Below are 19073 nucleotides of genomic sequence, written 5' to 3'. Positions count from 1 at the left end.
AGGTGGGCAGGTTTGTAGAACAGGACTGGAGGCACTAATCGGGAAGTGGGTAGCAGAAGGAAAGATGGTGGCGTCAAGAAGGGACCATAGCCACAAGCAACTGAAAGATCCAAGGCAAAAATGAGGCATCCAGATGAGGAGGCAGACATTTGTAAGATCATGGCTTCACTTTTCTTGGCAAGTGGTCAGGGGACGGTTTATTCAGCATAAAAATAGTAATCTGGTTTAACCCCCAATATTCTGGTTTATAGAAGCATCTTTCTTTCCTGCTGGCAGTAGGTCGACACCCTGTTGGCTGATGAAAGCAGAATAAACAAGGGACACAAAAGGGAGACTACAAATCATAAAACCCAACAACCTGCACATATTTAAGGCAAACCACCTCAATCCAGACAAAGGCACTAGTCACCGGGTAACAGACACCCTCTAGACTGGATTTTTCCAGGCAAATGTGCCAAAAAAGCAACCTGAAATTGAAAATGTGAGGTCCCCCTGCATATTTTGTGTACATTCACTGTAATTTTCAGATCCTCGCTCGCTCCAGACATATCTATGATGTTTGCATATTTAAATCTCTGCATACCTACTCTCAAGCAGTGAAGTACCCACTGTGTCATGGGCTCTATCTAGTGCAAGGAAGGAAATGTGGCACCAGGCTACTGATTGAAGTGTCCGTGCTGCTGTCACTCTGACTCGTGATTGAAACTCAGATGCAAACACACCGTGACCGGTTGTCGCACGCCTGGTGCAACAGGGGGTTTGAATCCACTCTGCCAATGGAAACGGTGCCAACCTTTTGAAAAACGCTAAGGACACCCTGTTTGGAATTAGTTGATGGGGCAGGGAAACCGACTCAAAAAATGCACACAAAAAAACCCGTCCGACTTTACTATATCAATGCACAACCATCACCAATTTGTCAAGAATGTGACAAAGGCTCAGACAAATATTTGTGTTCACATCAACAAAATGTATTTCTTGACTTATGATATTTTTCTTTTCATCATGTGTGTTCTTTTTTCTACAAAACTCTGGCTAATACAACAAGCATTTGCAATGCAATAGGTCTCGCATTAGGAAAGTTTGAGCTATTGGTATTGTAAATTACACTTTTTTTATTTATGTGTCGGTTTTGAAAATAGCTAAATTAATAGCTTTGTCATTTACAATGCCAATAGTTTTAACTTTCGCAAATGTGACACCTATAGCATTTGTAATGCAATATGTGTTACATTTACGTGACTTATATTGTATTTTTAATAATAAATACTTAAATAAAAGTTATTGTAATTTATAATGGCAATAGCTTAAACTTTTGTAAATAACTTTTGTGAAGATTATGTTCAGTGTATTTTACTGTGACGAAAATCCAAGAACAGAAGTGAAATATTAACATCTTTTTGTGACATTTGTAATAAAGCTTGAAACATTGAGAGAACATATTTGAACTAGTTGTTGTTGAATGGTTGCACAGATTGATGCTGTGGTGGCACTGATTGACGTTGTGATGGCAACAAGTGATGCTGTAGCATTCAGTGATGCTGTGGTAGCGCATAGTGATGTTGTGGTGCCCTTGAGTGATGCTGTAGTGATGCGATAGAGCGATAGAGTGAGGGCGATAGAGTGAGGGCGATAGAGTGAGGGCGATAGACAGATAGAGTGAGGGCGATAGACAGATAGAGTGAGGGCGATAGACAGATAGAGTGAGGGCGATAGACAGATAGAGTGAGGGCGATAGACAGATAGAGTGAGGGCAATAGACGGATAGAGTGAGGGCAATAGACAGATAGAGTGAGGGCGATAAGACGGATAGAGTGAGGGCGATAGACAGATAGGAGTAAGGGCGATAGATAGATAGAAGTAAGGGCGGGCGATAGATAGATAGAAGTAAGGGCGATAGATAGATAGGAGTAAGGGCGATAGATAGATAGGAGTAAGGGCGATAGATAGATAGGAGTAAGGGCGATAGATAGATAGGAGTAAGGGCGATAGATAGATAGGAGTAAGGGCGATAGATAGATAGGAGTAAGGGCGATAGATAGATAGGAGTAAGGGCGATAGATAGATAGGAGTGAGGGCGATAGATAGGAGTGAGGGCGATAGATAGGAGTGAGGGCGATAGATAGGAGTGAGGGCGATAGATAGGAGTGAGGGCGATAGATAGGAGTGAGGGCGATAGATAGGAGTGAGGTCGATAGATAGGAGTGAGGGCGATAGATAGGAGTGAGGGCGATAGATAGATAGGAGTGAGGGCGATAGAGTGAGGGCGATAGATAGAGTGAGGGCGAGGTTGACGGCTTTATGCTCATCCAAAATTACCAATTCAGAGCGGTAGAAGAGGGCCGGTTTTACTAAAGTGCGAAGTCTGAAAAAGACACATTTAAGACAGGTGCAACCTTCTAAGCCAATTGAAACTGGACATTCAGTATATACTGAACACAACGGTTCACCTTGAATTCATTTATACCAACTTTGCAGTGAAGCAAAGAAATAGGTTCATGGATGCAATTAGTGTGGTAAAACCACTAATACACTCTAGCCTTAAGGGTGCATTTAATCAAAACAGAAAAGAATAGTAAACTACACGTATCGTGTAATAATTTGTGGACCACATAGAAATTGTACAAATGTCACATAGAAGGTGCTATAAGCAGACAAATCAACGAATATGCACTGTGTCCGAAGGAGATAAAACATACAGAACTGAACTATGCATAAGCTCATCAATTAAAAAGGCAAATTCTTTTAAGGCAGTGATAGTGTGCTTTGGTGTCAATGGCGTTTCAAATTCTTTAGAAATGTTGCACTCTCTTCAGGACAATGAGATAACCGGAACACCAGATTAAAAGTAGAGCCACAAGGTTGTGATTGGATGACGTAACCAGGATGTGTCAGAATTTCTGTGACACACAAACTGTGCCTCACTCGGCTGGGCTTGAAACTGAGCAGTGTCTCCATGGGCAATTGATGTGTAGTTCGACCCTTTGGGTCGGTAATTAGGAGGACAAAAGTCCTCTTAGTAATTAATATATCCTGCGTGAAGCTGGTGCACAATCCAGGCTGCCTCTGGATACAATAAATCAGTACAAAGGCGGAAGTGGGAGAGCATTGAACCCTCAAGATGTCTACCTTTAGTGGGCACTCCCTGTAAGATTACCGCGGTAAATATTTCAAGGTTGCCAGCAGTAAAGGGAAAAAAAGGGTTTATCGATTTGGAATGCCTCTCAGCAGTTAATACATGACGGCCATAGCTGCAATGCTCCTGTCATCAAAGTAACGTTAACACTAAGTAACTCCAACACCTCATGTTTTATCACTCAAATATCCACTTTAAATATATTTTTCAAATCAAACAATTTTTCTTCAAACATCAGCATATAAATTCTGAAATGCAGACATTTTTGCATCAACGTTTTTCAGTTTTGAATTTTGAATTACATATTCAGCCTAGTCTAGTCTAGTCTAGTCTGAAGATTTATATAGCGCGCTACATACCCAGAGGGTCTCAAGGCGCTTGAAGAAGGGTGGGGAATTATTGGTCGAAAATCCAAGTTTTAAGTTGCTTTCTGAATGCTGGGTGGTTTTGTGTGAGGCGAAGGTGAGTGGGAAGTGAGTTCCAGGTTTTGGCTGCTAGGTAGGAGAAGGATCTTCCTCCCATGGTGGTTTTGTTGATGCGAGGTACAACAGCAAGGGCTTGGTTGGAGGAGCGTAGCTGGCGGGAGGGGGTGTAGAAGGAAAGTCGTGTGTTGAGGCATTCGGGTCCAAGTTCGTAAAGTGCTTTGTGAGAGTGGGTTAGGAGGCGGAATGTTATCCTCTTATTAACGGGGAGCCAGTGGAGGTTTTTCAGGTGACTAGAAATGTGGTCTTTACGCGGGATGTCTAGTATGAGTCTGGCTGATGCGTTGGAGTTTTTTCTGATTTTTTGCGGTGGTGCCGGCGTAAAGGGTGTTTCCGTAGTCCAGGCGGCTCGTGACCAGTGCGTGGGTGACCGTTTTTCTAGTTTCGGTGGGAATCCAGCGAAATGTTTTTTGGAGCATGCGAAGAATGTTGAAGCAAGATGATGAAACGGCGTTGACTTGTCTGTTCATTGAGAGTGAAGAGTCCAGGATGACGCCCAAGTTCCGTGCGTGGTCCGTCGGGATGGGTGCTTTTCCAAGGGCCTTTGGCCACCAAGAGTCATCCCAGGCGGAGGAGAAGGTACCTAAGATAAGGACTTCTGTTTTGTCTGAGTTCAGTTTCAGACGGCTGTGCTTCATCCACTCGGCTACTTCTTTCATTCCTTCATGTAGGTTGGTTTTGGCAGTGTTCGGGTCTTTGGTGAGTGAGAGGATCAGTTGAGTGTCATCAGCGTAGGAGATGATGTTGAGGTTGTGTTGGCGTGCGATGGTCGCGAGGGGGCTCATGTATACGTTGAAGAGGGTGGGGCTGAGTGAAGATCCTTGTGGCACGCCGCAAATGACTTCAGTGGCCTCTGATTTGAATGGTGGAAGGCGGACTCTCTGAGTTCTTCCGGTAAGGAATGAGGTGATCCATTCCAGTGCTTTTCCTTGGAATCCGATGTTTCTGAGGCGTTGTAGCAGGGTGCTATGACAGACTGTGTCGAAGGCTACGGAGAGGTCAAGGAGGATGAGGGCGACTGTGTCTCCATTTTCCAGTAGAGTACGAATGTCGTCTGTAGCTGCGATGAGTGCGGTCTCAGTGCTGTGTTTTGCTCGGAATCCGGACTGTGAGGAGTCGAGAGATTTGTTGGTTTCAAGGAAGGCGGCGAGCTGATTGTTGACAGCTTTCTCGATGACTTTGGCCGGGAAAGGAAGGAGCGAGATAGGGCGGTAGTTTTTGAGTTTGGTGGGGTCGGCTGTGGGTTTTTTCAGAAGGGCGCTGAGTTTGGCGTGTTTCCAGCTTTCCGGGAAGGTGGCGGAGTTGAGGGAGCAGTTGATGACGTCTCGGAGGTGCGGTGCTATGGTGGAGTCTGCTTTGTTGAAGATGTGGTGAGGGCATGGGTCTGTGGGGGATCCTGAGTGGATAGAGTTCATCAGACGGATGGTGTCCTCAGTGGAGATTGGGTTCCAGTCATTGAGGATGTTCAAGGGGGGTGGAGGTTCTGCCGAGGGTTGGGTGGGTTTGTCTTCGGGTCGGTTGTCGAAGCTGTTGTGGATGTCTGCGATCTTGTTGTGGAAGAATGAGGCTAGGGAGTTGCAGAGGGCTTGAGAGGGGGTGATGTCGTTGGAGTTGGCTGAAGGGTTGGAAAATTCCTTGACGATGTTGAATAATTCCTTGCTGTTGTGGGCGTTGTTCTAGTCGGTCCTTGAAAGCGGCTTTCTTGGCAGTCCGGATCAGTTGGTGGTGTATACGGGTGGCGTTTTTGAAGGCGTCCTTGGTGCCGGTCTTAGGGTCTTTTTTCCAGGCCTTCTCAAGGGAGCGACAGAGTTTCTTAGATTTCTTAAGATCATCGTTGAACCAGGAGGCTTTTTTGCTGCCTAATTTGATTTGACGTTTTTTCAGCGGTGCTAGGATGTCGGCGCTGTTGGATAGCCATTGGGTGAGGTTAATGGCTGCTTGGTCGGGGTTTGAGGAGTGGGCAGGGGGGTTTTGAAGAAGCGATGAGGTGATCTGGTCGATGGTGATTTTGTTCCAGTTCCTTCGCAGAGTGGGTTGAGGATGGTTGTGGGTTGTGGTCTTATTGTAGGGGGAGCTCCCTCACATTTAGTAGCCTGGGCTGCACAGCAGAGCTATTTCTAGGCAGCTGGACAGCTACTTCTTTCAGAAGCCCGACGAGAATAGTTCATCAAGGTGGAGACTGGAAATAATGACCTATTAGTCAAGTGCCAACTAGGACTGTTTCGGTGTTTTACCACCACGGCTATTTAGATTTCTACATACAAGGAAAGCTGTAAAAAAAAAAATGGTTCTCAACCTGTAGGCTCATGTGGGCTTTGAATAATAGTAAATTATATCATCATAAAACTGGTACTCTGGGATAAATTAAGTTGTGTTTTTCTAACTCTTTAGTCTTGTCCTTACTCTGGATGCTTGTCTTAATGCCACCCTGGACTTTGAGCAAAACTAGAGACAGTGGACAACCACTGTCTATGTGAAGCACAGCTAAGGACTAATAGAGTCTCCGAGAATATTAGACAAACTCAAACGTTTTGAAATTTGCTTTTATAAATCCTTATCAGTGCTAAATGTTTTCCTTTCTAGAAATGAAATAGTAGAACTTGATACAATCCAGAATTATCATCATTCGCAACAGTTCAAGTTGTGTCAAAAAAATAATAACAAAGAACAATGACACTCGTACATGAACATAAACCAATATGCAGCTTTTTTTGCAGAAAAAAGTGTAAATTTCAATCCCAATGCATTTCGGGTTCTGAATTAACCCTTTTTCAGGGGATATACAATATGCAAAATATCAGCAGTTCTCCAAAACAATGGTGTCCTCCTCACGGATCTACAACACAAGGTACAGAATTACAGTCAGAAGACATGAAAATGTCTCGTAAAAACATGTACTTAACATGATACCATCAAAAATGCTAGTAGGATTTGCACTCTGAGTTTAACGAGATGTGAATGAGAAAACGGAAAAATGCCCACGTGGCTAATAGTAAGGTGCTAAAGACCAGGTTGTTTGTGCTCACTGCAGTATACGAAAATATGAAAATATGGGTGGACGGTGTCAGCCTCACCCGTATGATGCTCCAAAATCACGAATCAAATGCTGTGTCACATGTGACTAATACAAAATTATGAAAAAGTGACAAAAGATGCCCAAAAAAACTATGCAACCTCATGCTTTCTCTGTGCTCATAGAATCCAAACCATGCACTCACGGCTTACCCTGTCCGAATATCAGAATAAAGAAAATTATCGACGCAATCCGAGACTGAAAAAGACATAAGTATTGATAGTAAAATCTAATGTAGTGTCCCGTAAACAACTTTACAATGCTAGTTACCCTTATGTGAACTGTGATCCGCATCTTACCTGAGTCAAACGTAAGGTCTCAATGGTGCTTCGTGATCCAACTGCCCGAAGCGTTAAATAACTGCTGCGAAGTAAACATTGGAAACCGGGTTAATACTGTGCTGACCGAGACAGCTTACCAAACGCCGAAGTAATAAAAAGCAAAGCCGCATTTGCGCTCACCAAAGTAAGGAGCCGCGAGGCGGCTGTCTCGTGAACAGATAGACGTGACGCGCATACGTGAAAGCGCGCGCTCTACCCTCTTCTAAGATACGATCCGTATTTAAAGAGGCAGAATGCCAATACAAAACTCGAGTCGTCCTTGTAATCACGTGACGCCTGAAAGCGTTATTAATCCAAGTAAACACGAACCGTGGGGTTAGACAAACATTTTAGAGATTGAAACCTAGGTAACCTGCACTATAGGACTTATGCGCTCACGTCTGGATACATAAGTAAAATAAACATCCTACACAATGACAATGCCAACAATTAACGGCCTGAGACCAAAGCACACAAGAGGAATGTGCTCATGTCTCCCTGGGTAATAAACTCAAAACAGGCGACATTAAGAACGAGTGATATTTTGTGTGCACCCAGCTGAATTTGGGCCGCGCTGCCATTGGCGGACCCCTGAGGCAGGAAGCCAGGCAACGGGAGAGAAGACAGAAGAAAGAAGGAAGTCCCGCCTGCTGCTGGGCTATGATTGGCTGCCCGCCGGGATGGAGCAAAGAAGCCGAGTCCTCCCGCGGCCCGGGGCTCCCGTGAGCTACGGAGCGCCCCGGGGCTGCCCCAGAGAAGAGAAATCCTGCGTAGCCGGTGAGTGGGGTCCGGTGCTGGTGTGTGTGTGTGTATGTGTATGTGTGCGATTGCGGCGGCGCGGGGGGGAGGGGGTCTTTGTATGTGTGCGTGCGTGTGTGTAGGTGCGCTGGTGTGTGTGTGGGGGGGTCTCTGTGTGTGCGTGTAGGTGCGCTAGTATGTGTGTAGGTGCGGGGGCGGGTGCCTGTGTATGCGTGTGGCTGTGTATGCGTGTGGCTGTGATGTGCGCATGCGTGAGTGTGGGTGCGCGTGCACGCAGCTGAATCCAGCCGGGGAGAAGCGCGTGGCAGTTTCTTGTCCGTCATTCCCCCGTGTCAGCTAGCTATAGTTCTCCACCTGGACCGCATCCTTCGGATGCGTGTTCCCAGGCTCGACCTAAAAACCGTTTTTTGTTAAGACGTTTTAAACACACTTCCTTATTCACATGCACATTCATGTCTCAATCAACTGCATTCCTCACACAAAAAGGTTTGATAAATCACAAGTCATTGGTTAAATCATCTTTTCATATGAGTGTGGTTTAAATTAAACGTTTCTGCATCCAACTCGGAAAAGTTGTTCACTGTGTAACTTTGCTTTTATGTTCATAAATCAACAACACCCTCGGGTCAAGACAATTACATACTCCATTTCTTTACAGCGTTCTTAGTTCTTATGTTAATGTTATTATATCCTAATGTGGTTAATCAATCTTCCTCTAAACATGAACAAATGCCTTCCTTTGGGTTGCCACACCTGTACGACCCCAAAGGCCACCTTAAGCCTGTAATTACAAAATATCACTTGGCCACACATTCAAATATGAACACTAAATATAACGTGCTGCTTACTTCCATTAGATTTACGATCCTCGGTTATCAGAAAGGTCACAAAATATAAATCGCCAAAGCAGAGAAATTGAGGAGACACCGGTTCTTGTACTCACTTTCCCGAGGTCAGTGTATAGGGATATAGCAGGAAATGGAAAGGTGCTTGACAGGAAACGTGCATAGTGTGCCTAGTCCAGTGGAATCTAGAGTACAGCTTACGAGGTGTGTGCAGTCAAACAAGGCTTACTATTAGGACAAAGAGGTGAGCGTGATTATTATCTGGCAATCCGGTGGCTCTGAATGTAATTTTCCTTATGGGCCTCTCGGGAACATGGTTCCTTGAACAAGGCAAAAGAATAGCCTTACAAGACTAGTCTGCATGTGCCGAACTGCACATAACGGAAACAAATAATCGCCACGCTCTCTTGATGTGCACACATGCACTCAAAATAGCCTTGATTTGTTTCCGTGGGTCAGTACAACTGAAGGGAGATTATATTCCTTCAAACGACATCTGCATTCTACAAATATATTTAGCATACATTATTAAAGCAGGGATACAAAGAAAGAAGTCTCTCGTCCTACCAAAAGTTAATGCTGCATCCTGTAGAAAACTGGCAGCTATCTTCTGTTGTGGAAGGCGAAAATCCAAATAAACACATCGTAAGGAAACAAAACTCGACCTCCTGCGCCCGGGTTTATCCATACAAATGTGCAAAACACCTGCTCCTGAGAAAGCCTGAATTTTAGCACTATCCATAGGGCAACAAAGATAAACGTGTTCACCCCATGCCCCCCAGAAACCGGAGTTATAAATATGCTTCTCGATGTCAAAATGCTGGCCGCTAAACTCCCCAAGTTCACTAGACCGTTGCTCATCCCTGGAATGGGGCCAACCTTCTGAAACACTGGCAGTGTTTATGATTTATGCGTAAACCTCACGGCACCAGCAAATTACCTCAAGTAGAGACATGACTTTTCACTCCCCCAGCCAGAGGTTCTCTGGCAGCATTTTTGATTAGCTGTGAGCCCCAGAGTGCCCACAGACACTATATTATTTAAGTGATTTAATGTCTACTTGTCCGTCGGACAAAGTAGACATGAAATCTTCTTGCCCTTGTTAAAAATCAACATGGTTCGGGCATCGGGCAATACGAGTACCCCACACCTACGCTAGGGGTTTCAAATGCACAGCAAAGTCTGTGGCGGGGTGGGCACCCGCTAGGGATAAAAAACGGCAGATCTGCGGGGAAATCTCCTAACTGGAAATGATCGCAGCATCGTGCTGCTGTGGAGATCGGAAGCGCTGCTCAGGAAAATAAAGCGCTCCCCAGGATGAAAAATAAAGCGCTCCCAGGCGCTGCAGGCAAAGTCCAGTAAAGTCTTTGTAGAGTGCAGGGGGGGGGGGCAAAGGCTGGGCCCAGGGGCCAGCTCACAGGGCCCTCCAGCAGGAAGGCAGTCCCCAGTGGCGGTTCCTCCTGGTGCCAAGCAGCAGCAGGCCCCCCTCAAGTCAGGAACCAGAGAACAAACTTTTACATGGGGTCACAGCCCCTTTTTATACACAAATACCCTTTGTCTAAAGGGTGCAGGGCAAGGGGAAAACCAGATGCAACTGGTTCTGGAGCACTTTGTTGTGCTCAGCCCCTCTCCCAATTCACAGGACAGGCTAGGGACATCAAATGCACCACAGGGGGCGGAGCCAGCATTGTGGAGGGAAGGCACAGCCCTATTCAGGTCCCAGGTGACACTCCTCCCTCCCATCTACATGCAAATCTCCCTATTCACCACCGGGCAGATTCATCCGGACTCCTGGAGCCAGACACACCAGCCCGCCTCTGTCACTCACAAGCCAGACAGGCAATTCACATCCACTGCACACAGAAAGGCCAACTTCTAAAAGTGGCACTTCTCCACGAGTGAGAGTTTCTTTTCTGCTGGGCACAATAAGTTTTTGTTTATAAACCCCTCACACACCAACCTGGTTGGTGTCATGCTTCATCATCGGGGTCCAACCAGGCGGCCGAATGCCGCCTGGTTGCGCTTCTACGCCTGACTACAGCGGAGCAGGTGTCGTGCAACAGTGTGATGTGGATGAAGGTGAGTGATGAGATACACCTCTGGGAATCCTTGCCCAATATTTTATTAGTGGTGGCCCAGGGTGTTAGTTAAAATTAGTGATGCAACTACCAGTAGAAAAATTGCCACTACTTAGTTGGCTAGGTGTTGGCGGTCTACATGTTTCAGTACCAGAGGCAAAATATGCGGGACTTTCGTCAGGACCAGGAAAAGGTGAGTGAGTGGCAAAAAGTGCCACGGGACGGGACGCCGTGGGCACCAGACTAGGTTTTCCACAGAGGACTCCAACTATACAAAACGTACACGGGAGTGCCTCTCCCCGCGCCCCGATCTAATGGAACGGAATCTTTAGTGAAGATTTTTCTCGCATACCTGCAGTGCCTGTAAGTAACACAGCCGCACTTTTTAATTCTTTTAACTTCTTCCACTTTTTTCCACACACCTTAGCGCGTGTGTAGGAGAGATTCACACTTGGCACTACTTTTTGCCACTCACTCACCTTTTCCTGGTCCTGACGAAAGTCCCACATTCCTATGGGAGGGCAGGCCAATTTCACCACACGCACTCAGACTGCGCACGCACTTTACACTGGGACACAGTGTTAAAGTGCGCAGAAGCCAAAAACAAATAACATCAGGTCACATTTAAAAGAAGAAAGTTTAGGGGTGAACCTGCCAAAAGGGCCAAGTACAACACACCTCCAGGCCTCGATAAATCTGTTGCAAGGGCTGGGGTTCGATATACACGAAAATAAGTCATATTCACCCCGACGCAGAGGGGCCCTTTCTAAGGTTCTTCATAGATTCCACCTCTTCATCCTAGAGTCTCCCCTCCCAGAAGATTTCAAAAATAAGACACAAACTCCACCAAACTGTGGCTAGACCACGCATGTCTCAGAAAAATTGCCCGTCTAGGGAGTCTCCTCTCCTCCTCGATTCAAATGATTTTTCCTGGCCTTTCACATAAATCGAGCCCTTCAGTGTCTAAAGGCGCGTAATCTATGGAAGGGACTGAAGTACTCGCAGTTGGTTCAGTTGAAGGATGAGGCCAAGGAGGAAATGAGAGTGGTGGTTTACCCACATGGAGGCCTGGACGGGAAAAGTAATCTTCGGTTTCACCCTGATCGGGTGATAGAATAAGACGCCAGCAGGTCCGGCTGGTGCGCCAGGTGTGAGGATTTCTACACAGGCGGAAGTTGGTCACCTCTAGAACAACACTTACACATACATTGCCTGGAGCTCCTGGTAGGATCATTCGCTGTTCAGGGCTTTAAAAAAGATCGTAATCAGTCTTCGGTCCTATTAAAGATGAACAATGCCTCAGCAGTGAGCTCTATGAATCACTAAGATCACATGCACTGGAAGACATGGTAAAGGAATTTTGGAATTTCTGCCTGAAAATCATGTTTTGGTGACCTGTCGGACTCCAGGATTTGGAAGCTGGACTCTCTGGTTGGCCAGAGATTAAACGACAGGTGGAGCCCATTCTCGATCGAACCTGTTTGCATCTTGCCTCGATCACCAGCTACAACGCTTTTGTCGTTGGACGGCAGACCCTCCAGCGAAGGCAACAGATGCATTTCTTCACAACTGGAGTCCGAAGGGTTATACATTTCCCCCCTTCTTGTTGATCACACTGGCGTCAGCTCAAGTTCGCAGAGGGCGGACGTGGTCATGATAGCACCCATTTAGAGGTCTCAAGTATGGTTCCCAGTTCTGGAGCTTTGAGCTTCTCCATTCAGCCTCCCTCGCTTTCCTCACATTCTGATGAGTCCGGACAGCGAGCTGCATCGGCTGGTGACCAGAGGGTCTTTACATCTCATGGCGGAGCGGAATACAGCCAACAGTGGAAATCCCCATGCCTTTCGAGCCACGCGGAGTTCCTCCTATCCAGAGCCTGGGCAGACGGCACAATAAAAGGCCACAATTCCTTCTGGACAAGATGGGTACGTTGGTGTCTGCAGTGGGATGTGAATCCTGTGGGATCTGATATAGTCTAAATTCTTAATTTTTGGTCAAGCCTAGGAGAGGATGGATTGGCATATCGTTCAATTAACGCCACTCAATCCGCCATCTCGGCAGGACATGCCCCTATAGATGGGGTCACAGCTGGTGAGCAAGCATCCTTTTGTTTGCAGACTGCTTAGAGGAATTAGTCTTTCTTTTCCCCAGAACCACGTTATGGGGTGCTTTGGGATGTTCATTTGCTATTGAAAATTTTCTTGTCATGGCAACTGAGTCGGTTTTTGTCCCATAAAGAGATTTCAGCTAAATTGGAAATGTTACTTTGTTTCATCTCGTACAGAAGGGTCTCAGATGTGCGAGCCTTAAATATAAAAGCCAGGGTGTTTTTCTCCGAAGGGGTAGTTTTCACATTAATTAGATGCACCCACTCTAATACCCGCACAATTTCTTACCCAGCTTTTGCAGATTCTCCCAAACTGTGTGTGGTGAAATGCCTTAAAGCATAATAGGAGATGACAGAGGAAGTCTGCCAACCGGGCGTGAGACACTTTTTGCACTGAGAAAACCCGTACAAAGCTGTATCCTCAAAAACAATAGCCAGTTAGGTTTGATGGGTCAAGAAACTAGCATTGACAGAGGTTTTAGGAGAACCTTCGGCAAGAGGTGCAATGGCCTCTATTGCTTGGGGGCACGCTTACATGATCTCATGCATGGAGCAGACTGGCCTTCAGAATCTACTTTTAAGAGCTTCTACTTTAAGCCAGTGGCAGATGTAGCCCAATTGGTGGTAAGTAAGTTTTGAAATCGCATAATTCTCGCCTCCGGTCCAGACATAGAATGAAAATGTGTCTAGCTCAAGTGAAGGCAACTTCCAATTCTATATAGAACACACAGGCAAGGATTATCCCACCCAGCGATCAAGTCAGACAAGCCTGCATTGGAGTAAGTAGTCTGCTTTCATTTATAATTAGCATGGTTAAGGCTATGCCATTACGTTTGCATTTGCTTTATTATCAAGTTCATGCGGAAGTTTGCATGACTGATTGATGCTACTGGCTTAAGGATATGTTGAAATGGTCACTGATGCAATCTGTCTTTGCAAGAAACGATGGGTCTAAAGAGGAAATAATGATGGAACCTGATGGTGTGATTCACGCAAAGAAAGTGGGAGAACAGGCAGCAACAGAAGACTATGTTGGGACCTGGTCACGGACATGGAGGAAGGACTATCAAACTCTTTGGGGCTTTTTTTCCCCTAGTGTTTATGGCAAAATTTGTTTTATGGCTTTAATAGCTGGTGTTTTGATGAATATTTGATTAAAGCTAAGAAGGGAAGCATAATCCTCGCCTCGGTGTCCATAACAGGATTGAGACTCCCCTTCACTTGAGCTAGGCAATTTTTAATTCCTCACCTTACAATATTCCCTAGTTGTCAGACTGGATCCGGAAAACCTTGAGCAGTACCTCTGTGCATCAGCAGGAGGCACGGATTGGCTCTGCGTCGGCAGTGTTGAGTATGGTTGCCTATAAAGACGCCACCCCGGCATGTTGACATCAATTACTTTTGTGACTATTTACTCAACAAAGAGCTGAGCCACGTTAGACTGAGTATGACCAGTTTGCAGAATCTAACCATATGTTAGAGTGAAGAGTCTATTTCGCGTCGCAGAGAAGGGAGGATCATTGAGGAATCTGTGGTTAAAAAGAGTCTCCACCAGAAAAAGTGATACCGGAGGTAAGAACATTGTTCATTATTATAGAGAATTCTATTCCAAGGTGAAGAATCTGCCTTTAGATATCCTGGTGGGTCTGCGAACAGCTCTTACCAATACGTCCTGGCGGTCCAAATGGTCAAAATGACTGTCCTGGCAGACATGACCTTCGTGAACGGTGGAGGCACACCCATGTAGCAGCTTGGCAGACGTCCAGGACAGGTATCCCTTGGTGCTAATAAGCTTGTTAGCCAATGTGTAGCAGATCTTGATAAATGTACAATCCATAGAGTGATGGTTCTTTCCTCAATAGCTTTGCCCTTTTTCGCTCCAGTGAAACCAATAAACAGCTCATCATCCACCTGATGCTCTCTGGTGCGATCGATGTTGAAAAAGAGCTCTTTGGTTCAAAATGGTGGAGTCTCTCCTCCTCTTTAGAAGCATGAGGTGGGGCAAAAAAAACTGGGCAGTGAGATGTACTGGCCAACATAAAAAGGAGTAACCACCTTTGTAGAAAAGAGGCACATGTCCAAAGAACCAGTTTGTCTAGGTAAACGTTGCTGTAAAGAGAAATGACATCGATTTTTAAGCTCACTGATGCTCCTTCATGTCTTGATAGTTAGGAGTCTGAGCAAACAACTAAGCAGGGACTCAAATGAGAAGCCCATAAGGAAAATTAGGACCAAATCAAAGTCCCATTGCAGCATGATGGAAGGGGAAGGAGGGAAAAAATGTTGCAAGACATTAAGAAAAAGTGTCCACCAGGTGACTTCTACAATGCAGGCTGATCAGGCAACCACAAAAAATCCAAAATGAATAAAAGTTAACCTGAAACAGTGTCCAGGACAGGTGTTGCAGCTTTCAATTTTAGCTCCCATGGGAAATTTTGTTTCCACCTACAGCACAAACTGCTGAACGGATTTACACCAAACTCAGGGGTGGGGGAATCATATCGCCCGACGCCCGAACCAGGTTGATTTTTAACAAGGGCAAGAAGATTTAATGTCTATTTTGTCCGACGGACAAGTAGACATTAAATCACTTAAATAATATACTGACTGTGGGCACTCTGGGGCTCACAGCTAACCAAAAATGCTGCCAAAGAACCTTTGGCTGGCGGAGTGAAAAGTCATGTCTCTGCTTGAGGTAATTTGCTGGTGCCGTGAGGTTTACGCATAAATCATAAACACTGCCAGTGTTTCAGAAGGTTGGCCCTACTCCAGGGATGAGCAACGGTCTAGTGAACTTGGGGAGTTTAGCGGCCACCATTTTGTCATCGAGAAGCATATTTATAACTCTGGTTTCTGGGGGGCACGGGGTGAACACGTTTATCTTTGTTGCCCTATGGATAGTGCTAAAATTCAGGCTTTCACAGGAGCCAGTGTTTTGCACATTTGTATGGATAAACCCGGGCACAGGAGGTCGAGTTTTGTTTCCTTACGATGTGTTTATTTGGATTTTCGCCCTCCACAACAGAAGATAGCTGCCAGTTTTCTACAGGATGCAGCATTAACTTTTGGTAGGACGAGGGACTTCTTTCTTTGTATCCCTGCATTATTAATGAATGCTGAATATATTTGTAGAATGCAGATGTCGTTTGAAGGAATATAATCTCCCTTCAGTTGTACTGACGCATGGAAACAAATCAAGGCTATTTTGAGTGCATGTGTGCACATCAAGAGAGCGTGGCGATTATTTGTTTCCGTTATGTGCAGTTCGACACATGCAGACTAGTCTTGTAAGGCCATTTTTTTTTTTTAAACCTTTATTGTACAGTTCAATAAAATTACGATCACGGACCAACAAGCGCAGGGGCTGGCCGCAACACAAGAATAAGATCCAATGTATTATCTAATGTCACAGCTCTTCAGCCGACAACCCTGAGGTCCGGCAGCAATTCAGGATAAACATTGTATTGAACTTACAACACGTTGCAGAAAAAAAACAAAGGTTTCATTTTATGTTTAACCCCCCCAACCAAAAAAGCAAGGAAAAAGAAACAGACATATCTGGTGCCATACCTTCAAACACTATGATAAAGTGAGCGGGTGAAAATAGAATAGTCACAGATCAATTTAAAGGGAACGACCGAGACGCCTGCGCTAGCAAACACAAGACAGGATATACAGCTAAGCGATCTATAACCCAACGCAGCCGCCCGCACACAGAACCCGCCCACCCATTGACACCAGGATAGACAAGCTTTTGCAATGCAATAGGTCTCGCATTAGGAAAGTTTAAGCTATTGGTATTGTAAATGAAATTTTTTATTTATGTGTTGGTTTTGAAAATAGCGAATTTAATAGCGTGTCATTTACAATGCCAATAGTTATAACTTTCGCAAATGTGACACCTATAGCATTTGTAATGCAATATGTGTTGTATTTACGTGACTTAGATGTATTGATATTACAAATAACAATGGCTTTTATTTTTTTTAATAATTAATACTTAAATAAAAGTTATTGTAATTTATAATGGCAATAGCTTAAACTTTTGTAAATAAATTTTGGGAAGATTATGTTCAGTGTATTTTATTGTGACGGAAATCAAAGAACAGAAGTGAAATAATAACTTTTTTATTTTACATTTGTAATAAAGCTTGAAACATTGAGAGAACATATTTGAAGCCGTTGTTGAATGGTTGCACAGATTGATGCTGTGGTGGCGCTGACTGAGGTTGTGGTCGCGACGAGTGATGCTGTAGCGTTCAGTGAAGCTGTGGTAGCGCAAAGTGATGTCGTAGTGCCCCTGAATGATGCTGTGGTGGTGCTGAGTGATGCTGTGGTGATGCGATAGAGTGAGGGCGATAGATAGATAGAGTGAGGGCGATATATAGACAGATAGAGTGAGGACGATAGATAGAGTGAGGATAGATCGAGTGAGTGGGATAGATAGATAGATGGTTGTGTGTGTGTGTGGTTGTGTGTGTGTGGTTTTGTGTGGGGGGGGTTGTGTGTGGGGGGTTGTGTGTGGGGGGTTGTGTGTGTTGGGTTGTGTGTGTTGGGTTGTGTGTGTTGGGTTGTGTGTGTTTTTGTGGGTGTGTGTTGTGTTTGGGGTTGTGTGTGCGGTTGTGTGTGGTTGTGTGTGTGGTTGTGGGGATGTGTGTGGTTGTGGGGATGTAAATGTAAATGTAAATGTAAATGTACATGTATTTATATAGCGCAAATCGCCCACATCGCAGGCATCTATGCGCTTGCTTAGGGAACCCGTCCTGGTATTCCCCTGTGAGATACCCCGGCAGGGTATCCACAAGGTGAAAGCCAGGCATCCCGCCGCGAGGGGCCGTTGTGGAGATTAAGCAAGCTATTGCCCAGAGTCGCAGAGTGTGAACCCGTGAGTCGAGTAGGCACCGGAGCGAGAATTATCGAGTCCGTGGAATTATTGAGCCCAACCCCCGTCGGGGCGGGGAATTGAACCCTGGTCCAGGGCCGATCTCAGCTTCCGGGTCTGCCGCCTCTAACCCCTGAGCCACACTTCTCCACTGTGTGTGTGTGTGGTTGTGGGGATGTGTGTGTGGTAGTGGGGATGTGTGTGTGGGGATGTGTGTTTGGGGTTGGTTGTGTGTTTGGGGTTGTGTGTGTGTTTGGGGTTGTGTGTGTGTTTGGGGTTGTGTGTGGGTTTGGGGTTGTGTGTGGGTTTGGGGTTGTGTGTGGGTTTGGGGTTGTGTGTGTGTTTGGGGTTGTGTGTGTGGGGTTGTGTGGGGAGTTGTGTGTGTGGGTGTGTGTTGTGTTCGGGGTTGTGTGTGGGGTGGTGAATGTGGGGTTGTGTGTGTGGGGGTTGTGTGTGGGGGGTGTTGTGTGTGGGGGGTGTTGTGTGTGGGGGGTGTTGTGTGGGGGGGGGTGTTGTGTGTGGGGGGTGTTGTGTGTGGGGGGGTGTTGTGTGTGGGGGGGTGTTGTGTGTGGGGGGGTGTTGTGTGTGGGGGGGTGTTGTGTGTGGGGGGGTGTTGTGTGTGGGGGGGTGTTGTGTGTGTGGGGGGTGTTGTGTGTGGGGGGTGTTGTGTGTGGGGGGTGTTGTGTGTGGGGGGTGTTGTGTGTGGGGGGGTGTTGTGTGTGGGGGGGTGTTGTGTGTGGGGGGTGAATGTGGGGTTGTGTGTATGTGATTGTGTGTGTGGGGGATTGTGTGTGTGTGTGTGTGGGGGTGTTGTGTGTGTGGAGGGGGTGTTGTGTGTGTGGAGGGGGTGTTGTGTGTGTGGGGGGGTGTTGTGTGTGTGGGGGGGTGTTGTGTGTGTGGGGGGGTGTTGTGTGTGTGGGGGTTGTTGTGTGTGTGGGGGGGGTGTTGTGTGTGTGGGGGGGTGTTGTGTGTGTGGGGGGGGTGTTGTGTGTGTGGGGGGGTGTTGTGTGTGTGGGGGGGTGTTGTGTGTGTGGGGGGGTGTTGTGTGTGTGGGGGGGTGTTGTGTGTGTGGGGGGGTGTTGTGTGTGTGGGGGTGTTGTGTGTGTGGGGGGTGTTGTGTGTGTGGGGGTGTTGTGTGTGTGGGGGTGTTGTGTGTGTGGGGGTGTTGTGTGTGTGGGGGTGTTGTGTGTGTGGGGGGGGTTGTGTGTGTGGGGGGTTGTGTGTGTGTGGGGGGGTGGTGTGTGTGTGTGTGTGGGGGGGGTGGTGTGTGTGGGGGTGTGTGTGTGTGTGGGGGGGTGGTGTGTGTGTGTGTGGGGGTGGTGTGTGGGGGGGTGGGGGGGTGGTGTGTGGGGGGGGTGGTGTGTGTGTGGGGGGGGGGGGGTGGTGTGTGT

The 19073-nt window shown here is 46.4% G+C and overlaps 1 protein-coding gene across 1 annotated transcript in view; it reads right to left on the bottom strand.

Moving 5' to 3' along the window:
- The window catches only part of POP1 (POP1 ribonuclease P/MRP subunit), a 437201-nt gene that overhangs the window by 204812 nt on the left and 213316 nt on the right, over positions 1-19073 (bottom strand). The window lies entirely within an intron of this gene.

The sequence above is a fragment of the Lissotriton vulgaris genome, chromosome 4_1, assembly GCF_964263255.1.
Source record: "Lissotriton vulgaris chromosome 4_1, aLisVul1.2, whole genome shotgun sequence".
Classification (NCBI taxonomy): Eukaryota; Metazoa; Chordata; class Amphibia; order Caudata; family Salamandridae; genus Lissotriton; species Lissotriton vulgaris.
This window is presented reverse-complemented; position numbering and strand designations above follow the sequence as displayed.